This window comes from Phyllostomus discolor, chromosome 1 (assembly GCF_004126475.2).
Source record: "Phyllostomus discolor isolate MPI-MPIP mPhyDis1 chromosome 1, mPhyDis1.pri.v3, whole genome shotgun sequence".
In the NCBI taxonomy this organism is placed as follows: domain Eukaryota; kingdom Metazoa; phylum Chordata; class Mammalia; order Chiroptera; family Phyllostomidae; genus Phyllostomus; species Phyllostomus discolor.
The window spans coordinates 80,153,074-80,162,792 of NC_040903.2; the positions used below are offsets into that span (position 1 = coordinate 80,153,074).

Consider the following 9,719-nt stretch of genomic DNA (forward strand, 5'->3'; position numbering starts at 1 on the left):
ATATTATTTTAAAAATATACTTCTCTGGATTGAGCATGAGCTGTAACCAAAGCATCACGGGTTCCATTCCTAGTCAGGGTACATGCCTGGGTTGCAGGCCATGACCCCCAGCAACTGCACATTGATGTTTTTCTCTCTCTCTCTTTCTCTCTCCCTTCCCTCTCTAAAAATAAAAATAAATAAAATCTTTAAAAAATACACTACTCTATTTAAAATTAATATAAAACATTATGTTTTATAATTTTAATATGCATTTTTAAAGTATAAGTCATTGGATTGTTTTTAACCTACTTCATTCTAAAAACAATTTTGGGACCTTACAAAATAATCCTGAACATAACAGAATATAAAATAAACCAGGACATTAAAAAGAAAAAAATAATCATTTAAAAAGTAAGTGAAATAAAGGACAAGTTTATCGGAAGCATATACACACTTTGTATATCTGTTTGTGAACATCCTATGTACCAAAACAAAGAAAGAAACATGATCATTTTCAAAAGTCAGTATTAATAGGATTAAATTAGGGCAATTGCTCTATAGAGTAACTTTTCTTAACTCTGAGGCCATAAATATATCACTGAGTAAAGTATAGATATCAAATTTAATACCATTTCTGTAAAAATATTACTGCACTTTGAAAGATTTCTTAAACCCGTTCCTATAATATCCCTCAATCTACCAAAGTATAATGAATTAAAACTAATGTTATGAGGAAATCCGAATAAGAATAGTCAGACAGCTGCATAGTGGTCTATCTTGGACAAAAAAAGAAATATCTAAAGCAGAATATGAGGGTGAGAAGTGGAAATTGATTTTCTATCTTTGAAGAGTGGGGGTTAATAGTAGAATTATTAGTATTATATTTTTAAAAAGATTTTTATTCATTTATTTTCAGAGAGAGAAGGGAAGGAAAAAGAGAAGAGAAACATCCGTGTGCAAGAGAAATGTCATTTGGTTGCGTTTCGCACGCACACAAATGGGGACAAGGCATGTGTCCTGACAGGGAATCATACTGGCAACCTTTTGGTTTGCAGGCCAGCATTCAACCCACTGAGCCACACCAGACAGGGATAAAATTATTATTTTAATAAAACTTTGCAAGGATTCTTTGTTTCTTGTAGTCAAACAATTATAACTAGCCAAATCATGTAGCAAAATTTATATTTTAGTAGTGTTCTCATAATAACAACCTACATATTATAACTGCATTTATTGATATGGCATGATAAAATTTTTTTTTTTAAGAAATCACTTTATTCTAATTGATTCACAAAAGCTGGTTTAAGGAGGCCATGCAAACATTCATCCTGCTGCAAATGCAATACCACTTCAGGGAGCTTCTGTGTAGTAAGAACACTCTGTTCCACTGCAATTCTGAGGCAAGGAAACTATTAAATGATTGGAGAGGTTTAACTGGTAGTCTTATACTTTCACTATCAATTATATCTTTATACTAAATTAACTTGGTCATGAGAGATGATTTTTCATTTCTTCAGTATGAACTTCTCCATTATGCTAATCCATTTGCAAATCTGCACTGTTTCAGCACCTTGCTGAACCCTTGCAAGCTTAAGGTCACTCTGGTTTTGTGACACTCCAAAAACGGTTTCACCTCATAGTGGCATGAGCCAAACTGCTGGTGGTGGTATTCCGGCTGAATTCCCTGACATTCCTGGTAAGCGATGTCAGGCCTTGGGGTCTCAGCATTGCTTCTTCCACTGAAGCGCCCCCGTGATGGCATGACCTAACGTGTAGCCGACACCAGAGCCCACAGCCGCACCAGCTGCCGTGGTTGCCCTCTGGGCCATGAGACCTGGCTGCGCAGGGGCGGCAGCAGGTGAGCCCACAGCTGATGATGGAGCTGGCAGTGGTGGCTGAGCTGCTGGAGCTGGCCTGGGCACAATTCTCATCTGAGGTACCCTGCTGGCCTGAGGGGCCACGCAGGAGGTGCGACTTTGGCGCCCATGTAGCATCACTACTGCGCTGTGGCTCTGCATCTACAAGTGACGATAAAATGTTTTTTATAGTAAAAAACAAAAGTCTCATTACAAACAAACTATACTTTTAATGTATTTTTATACCTAGAATTTTTTATTTAAACAAAGTTTTGTGCTTTCTTGTTTTCAGTGTCTGTCTCTAACAATTTGTTATGTTTTGTGATAAAATGATTTAATAAAAACAAATATGAGGCAGAACAATACAAAAACCACATTTTTTCATTCATTATGTTATTATTCTTGCCCTTTTCTAACATCATTTTTTAAACTGTCTATTTGGGATTTGTGTAAGAAAAAATTACAGATTAGAAAGCAAAAATGATCTCGAAATCACTCTTTTAAATTTGCAAACTCTAAAAATCATTAAATTAATTATGTTTCTTATCCCTGTGACAGATTGAAAAATATTTTGACTATATAAACATCATAGAAACCAGTATAATTTTTCATGTTTTTGAAGATCTAATAACATTTTATGATGCCTAATTTTTCGATGTGATTTAGATTTTCAAATGAATCATTTAACTGGTTATATTTCCTTCAGTGATAGTTTGATCTTATATTCCTTAGTTTTGTTTGTTTAAATGTGTAACTGTTATATTGCACTGTGTAGTTTATGTGATCCAAAACCTGTCCAGTTTCTCTGATACGAATGCCCTAAATGCATAGAAAGATTTAATTTTAAAAATTCCTTTGTATAACTAAAGTTTTATCCATATTCAAAAACATTCTGCTATATTATTCTTGGTTATGCTGTGAATTATTTTATAAAACTGTCATTCAAAGTGATTTGTAAACTACACTCTTTTCACAGAAATGTTTCATTCCTTCATTAATATATAGCTACTTCAAGGTTGAAAGGAAATAACTGTTCAAAAGTGAAAAGCTAGAGTTCTACAAGGTCAATCTCTATTTCTTTCCAAATCAGATTACTTTTTTATGGAAGTCACATTTTCATTATCTTTTTTTCTATTAATCTCATGCAGAATTCCATTTCAACCTCATGTTTCTTAAATAGAATGAGCCCACAGGGTTATATTAGCAATCTGAAGACTTGCACATATACATTATAGACAATATTTCAGAAAAAATGAAAAAATTCTGCTCTTATTGAATGCTTCACAGATATATTAGTGGTCACATCATTGTAATTTCCTCCTTTCTTCATAAATTTTATGTTTATATAAATTTACATATCTCCAAAAATCTTGTTTTTGGTGTGAGTACTATTCACAAAGTAATCAAGTGTGTAATATTAAAAATATTATGACATTTTGTGCTAAAAAATGAGATATCTCACTTTTTGCAAAAGTGAGATGTTTGAACAGGGATATATCAAATACCTTCATTCCTTGTGCCCCTTTCAGTAAATCACCATAAGTAACAGTATTTTGTTTTCCTCTGGTCAAATCATGGTAGTCATTCAAATTGAACAGAACTAACTTCCCAGGTTATATGTTCATAAGGATATTTTATCAAGTAGGTTTTAGATATTTCTGTGCCCAAATAGCATGTCATAGAGGAAACTAGTTTTATATTGTTAGAAGTATATAGAATTGGAAGCAAAATGCTTACACTAAAATTCTGGCTCTTTTATTTATTGTTACATATGATTTTAAGTAAATGTTGAACCTGTTTTGTATTCGTTATCTAAAATAAGGTTAAAATATAGACTTTTGAATTTTCAGTAATAGAAGGTATCTGAATATGGTCCTTTTATTAATATTGAAAGATGTAAATATATAAAATACAGATTAGAATGTTTTCTATGCAGCAAGTGTGAGCATTCTTAAAGATACAGTTATTAATTCATGTTATTTTTCTATTACCATAAATCTTAAAAGTATATCCAAAGTGTAACTATAAATTCCTCTTTTAAACTTGATTTCTCTTAGGTTAGTAATTATGAAATTATGTTGTCACAGAACATTGATAGTTCTTGATTCAAATTGAATATAAACTACATAATAAAAGTCATTTCAATCTGCTAAAGAAATGAAAGTATAAGAATTCTCAATTATATTTTGTATAATTTTATTTGTATATTTTCTGTTAAACCTACTTCATTTATTAGTGTTTTATTGTTAGTAATATCTAACAGATGAGTAAATGAATGAATGACAAATGCTAATAAAAAATGAAGACCATCTGAAAATTGCTAGTTAAAGCTTTTCCCTCTGATTATATGTAGTAGTTTTATTTTTTTGAGATTTGTTTTTATTTATGGAATCATGTCAATACACAGCAAAACTAAGAAATCAGTTCACCAGTAATTTCTTTTTTTTTTTATTTTAATCATTGTTCAAGTACAGTTTTCTCCCCCCTACTCCCATTCCAGCCCACCCACCCAACCCTCCCCCCTTCCCCCCATTACCCCCCACCCCTAGTTTTTGTCCATGTGTCCTCCAAATTTGTTCCTGTAATCCCTACCCATTCCCCCCCCGAAATTCCCTCTTCTCTCCCCTCTGGCTACTGTCAGACTATCCCCTATTTCAGTGTCTTTGGTTATATTTTGCTAGTTTCTTTGTTTTGTTTTGTTTTGTTGTTTAGATTCCTGTTAAAGGTGATATCATGTGGTATTTGTCTTTCACTGCCTGGCTTGTTTCACTTAGCATAATGCTTTCCAGCTACATCTATGCTGTTGCAAAGGGTATGAGCTCCTTCTTTCTTTCTGCTGCATAGAATTCCATTGTGTAAATGTACCATAGTTTTTTGATCCATTCATTTACTGATGGGCATCTAGGTTGCTTCCAGCACCTAGCTATTGTAAATTGTGCTGCTATGAGCATCGGGGTGCAAAGGTTCTTTTGTATTGGTGTTTTAGTGTTCTTAGGATAGAGTCCCAGCAGTGGAATTGCTGGGTCAAAAGGCAGATCCATTTTTAGTTTTCTGAGGAAGTTCCAAACTGCTTTCCATAGTGGTTGTACCAGTCTGCAGTCCCACCACCAACAGTGCACTAGGGACCCCCTTTCTCCACATCCTCTCCAACACTTGTTGTTTGCTGCTTTGTTTATGATGGCCATTCTGACTGGTGTGAAGTGGTATCTCATTGTGGTTTTAATCTGCATCTCTCTGATGGCTAGCGATATTGAGCATCGCTTCATGTGTCTTTGGATTTTCTGTATGTCCTCCTTGGAGAAGTGTCTGTTCAAGTCCTTTGCCCATTTTTTAATTGGGTTCCTTGTCTTCTTAGAGTAGAGTCGTGTAAGTTCTTTATATATTTTGGAGATTAAACCCTTGTCTGAGGTATCATTGGCAAATATGTTTTCCCATACAGTTGGTTCTCTTTTTATTTTGATACTGTTTTCCTTAGCTGTGCAAAAGCTTTTAATTTTGATGAGGTCCCATTTGTTTATTCTTTCCTTTATGTCCCTTGCTCTAGTTTCAATAAAATACCACAAACCAAATATGGGCCAAATATTAGGTACAATCACAAAACATGTCAACATCCATCAAAACCTGAGTCATATAATTCCTCCAAGAAAACACATTGAAATTGTTCTATGTATAGCATATTAAGATTGAGGACATACAACATTTGAAAAACCATTCAAAAAATGGAATACTAAATATACAACATTAATTCTTAATAAATTTCTCATAATACATTATGACATTATGTCAATGTTAATTATTAGCTAATGAATTACAGAATATGTCACTTTAATTTTATATCCCACATGGATAACAATCACACTTTTGTGAGAAAATCATCACTATTTTATTCAAAAGTGATATATACACTTCTTCATACACTTCTTAGGTCCAGCATCTGGAAGAGAACAGTACCTGGAAAACCCGATACAGTACCAGTAAATGCCCAATATAAACCTCTTGAGTGAATAAATAACTGAATTCTTTCAAGAACTACACCCGCCTTGTACTTGTAGACTTGTTGGAGATGCAATGGCACATGGTAGGATAGGTTAGCGTGAGTGCTGTAATACCAGACAGTGGGGGACGCCAAGCCAGACCTAACAGTCCGCAGCTGTCAAACAATCCGAGGTTCATACCACGGGGAAGGAGAGCAGAGTTCTTACACTTGGGTTGTAATTAATTAATTAAATTAATATCAGCTTTGGCTTGTCGTAGCTAAATGGAATTAATATTATACATTTTATAGAATTTAAAGATTAAATGAGTTCATTTATTAAAAGTCAGATAAATAAGAGCTTAATACATATTAACCACTCTAGCAGCAATTATTAAGTTCATTACTGTGTACTACACATTATAGACCTATCTGGTTAGCTTTGTAAACTTACTTAGCCTACTGATGATTTTTCTCAACAAAAATATGACAAAGTAAAACAGTTTGCCTTCTTACAGAAGAGTGAATTTACTTGAATATGTAACAATACTTATTTGTCTTAGTCCATTCAGGCTTCTCTAACAAAATGGTACAAAGTAGGTAGCTTTTAAAGAAAAGAAAGCTACTTTTCACAGTTCTTGAGGCTAGAGGTTCGAGTGCCAAGGGCTGACACAGTCAGGTGAGTGCCCTCTCCCAGTTTGCAGATGTTTTGTAATATCCTCATGTGGTGGAAAGGTCTGGGGACCTCTGTGATTTTTTGGTTTATAATAACACTAGAGTTTGGGCATTTTCAGAGCAACTGAACCACAGCCTGTCTGCCTCACACCGTCTCCTGTGAAAGGACTAAGCTGGCTGTGCAGCTATCTCCCTTTGTCTTATAACCATGTACACCAATGAGAATGCTAACTCACCAGCTGCCCACCTTAGCAAATTTAAGAACAAGGGGAAAGACAGTACAGAAATGATAGTCACCAAATAGAAGTTAATATGGAGCTGAGAAAAGCTAAGAAGGATGAACAGATGCTGAAAAGGAGAAATGTTAGCTCCTTTCCTGATGATACTACTTCTCCACTGCAGGAAAGCTGCAACAACCAGGGCACTATAAACTGGTCTTTTGAGGACATTGTCAAAGGCATAAATAGCAACAATTTGGAAAGCCAGCTTCAAGCTACTCAGGCTGCAAGGAAACTGCTTTCTAGGGAAAAACAGCCACCGATAGACAACATAATCTGGCCTCATTCCAAAATTTGTGTCCTTCTTGGGCAGAACTGATTGTAGTCCCATTCAGTTTGAATCTTCCTGGGCCCTCATTAACATTGCTTCTGGGACATCAGAACAGACCAAGGCTGTAGTAGATGGAGGTGCTATCCCAGCATTCATTTCTCTGTTGGCATCTCCCCATGCTCATATCAGTGAACAAGCTGTATGGGCTCTGGGAAACAAACATTGCAGGTGATGGTTCAGTTTTCCAAGACCTGGTTATCAAGTACGGCACTGCTGATCCACTGTTGGCTCTTCTTGCAGTTCCTGATATGTCATCTTTAGCATGTGATTACTTATGTCATTTTACCTGGACACTGTCAAACCTTTGTCACAACAAGAATCCTGCACCCCCGTTAGATGCTGTTGAGCAGATTCTTCTTACTTTAGTTCATCTCTTGCATCATGATGACCCAGAAGTACTAGCAGATAGCTGCTGGACCATCTCCTACCTTACTGATGGCCCAGATGAATGTATTGAAATGTTTGTGAAAACAAGAGTTGTGCCCCAGCTTGTAAAGCTCGTGGGAGCTACTAAATTGCCAATTGTGACTCCTGTGCTAAGAGTCGTAGGAAATATTGTCACTGGGGCAGATGAACAAACTAAAGTTGTAATAGAGGCGGGAGCAATTGCTGTGTTTCCCAGCCTGTTAATGAATTCTAAGACTAATATTCAGAAGGAAGCTACATAGACAATGTCAAACATCACAGCTGGCCACCAGGACCAGGTACAGCAAGTTGTGAATCCCATTCTGATGAATGGGATTAGTCCCATTTATTGTTGTTGTTCTCTCTAAGGCAGACTTTAAGACACAAAAGGAAGCTGTATGGGCTGTGACCAACTATACAAGTTGTAGGACAGTTGAACAGATTGTATACTTTGTTCACTGTGGTATAATAGAACCATTGGTGAACCTCTTAACTGTGAGAGATACCAAAATTATTCTGGTTATTCTGGATGTCATTTCAAATATCTTCCAGGCTGCTGAGAAACTAGGTGAAACTGAGAAACTTAGTATAATGATTGAAGAATGTGGAGGTTTGGACAAAACTGAAGCTCTACAAAACCATGAAAATGAATCTGTATGCAAAGCCTCATTAAACTTGTTTGAGAAGTATTTCTCTGTAGAGGAAGAGGAAGATCAAAATGTTGTGCCAGAAACTACCTCTGATGGCTATACGTTCCAAGTTCAGGATGGTGTTCCCGGGACCTTTAACTTTTAGATTGTACAGTTGAGGCATAAAATGTTATTTGTCGTGTGCTATTTTTGGTATAAGTTTGTCTTACTTTTTCTCTATTAAGATCTCTTTTTAAATGTTGTTTGTTATTGTAGCACTTTTTACAATGAAACTATACTTGAACAGTTCCAAACTGTATATACTGTATGAAACTTCTTTCAATGAGTTTCTTATTTATGTGTGGAATTTGTTATCTTATAGTGTCTCATAAATACAGGTTAAGTTTCACCATTTTAAAAAATAACAACACTAGTCACATTCATGAGGGCTCCACCATCATAACCTACCCACTAATGCTGTCAGTTTTGGGGGTCTGAATTTCAACATATGAATTTTAGAGGGACACATTCAGATCATAGCACCACTGGGCAGTGGGTTTGAAAACCATAATTTCTGTGATGCATGTAATACTTGTAAAAGTGGATTTGCATTTCCAGTTGTACAGTCAACATCTCTTTTGGAACTCAGAATACCAGAGTGGCAAAGCCATTTGGACAATTTTATATCTCTGTTGTCATTTACTTTCCCTCCTTAGTTTAATTTTTTTTTTTCAATTTGAATACTTTTAGTGCTTAGAAAATTGGGGAAAAATCTAATTTTCAGACATGTCCAAGCTTTGGGATTTTACATAGGTAGAAAAATAAAGGCTGGACACATGACAATGGATATTTGTTATTTTGCTTGCTATTTCACAAGGCATTACACATGCACTGCATGTAGTATTTTTATTACATAAAATAGAGCTGTCATGGGTCCTGTTCCCTAGGTGTTTAGTTTTCAGACAGGTGGTGAATACTGAATTCATGAAAAAAATGAAAAGGGGACTGAAGAATTTCACAGATTAGAATATCAGCAAACACGTAAGTTGTTCAAATGGTTTTAATGAGTTTGAGAGGATAGCAGTGGGTGGTAATAGAATGGTTTTGAAAGGAAAAGCAGACAAAAAAGAGGGAGCTATCAAGCCATGGAAGAAACCTTAAATGCATATTCCTAAGTGAAAGAAAACAGTCTGAAAAGACCACATACTATAAGACTCCAACTATATGACATTCTGGAAAAGACAAAACTATCGAGGCAGTAAAATACCAGTGATTGCCAGGAGTAAGGGGGCGAGAGAGGGAAAAATTGGTGGAACACAGATGTTTAGGGCAGAGAAATTACTCTGTATAATTATAACAGTAGCTACATTTGCCCAAGCCCACAGAATGTGCAATGCCAGGAGTAAACTCTAATGCAAATGAAGAACTTTGGGTGACACTGATGTGTCAATGCAGATTTGTCAGTTGTAACAAATGTACCACCCCAGTGAGGGATGTTAATAGTGAAGAAGCTGTGTGTGAGTACAGGCAGGGAACAGATAGGAACTTTTTATACCTTTTGTTCAATTTTGCTGTGGACCTAAAAACTGC

General features: G+C 35.6%; 2 pseudogenes; one reads left to right on the top strand and one right to left on the bottom strand.

The window, feature by feature from the left end:
* Positions 1 to 1,423: 1,423 nt before the first annotated feature.
* Positions 1,424 to 1,996, bottom strand: LOC114493404 (annotated as a pseudogene).
* A 4,598-nt stretch (positions 1,997 to 6,594) lies between these two features.
* LOC114492475 lies at positions 6,595 to 8,466 on the top strand (annotated as a pseudogene).
* Positions 8,467 to 9,719: the final 1,253 nt, after the last annotated feature.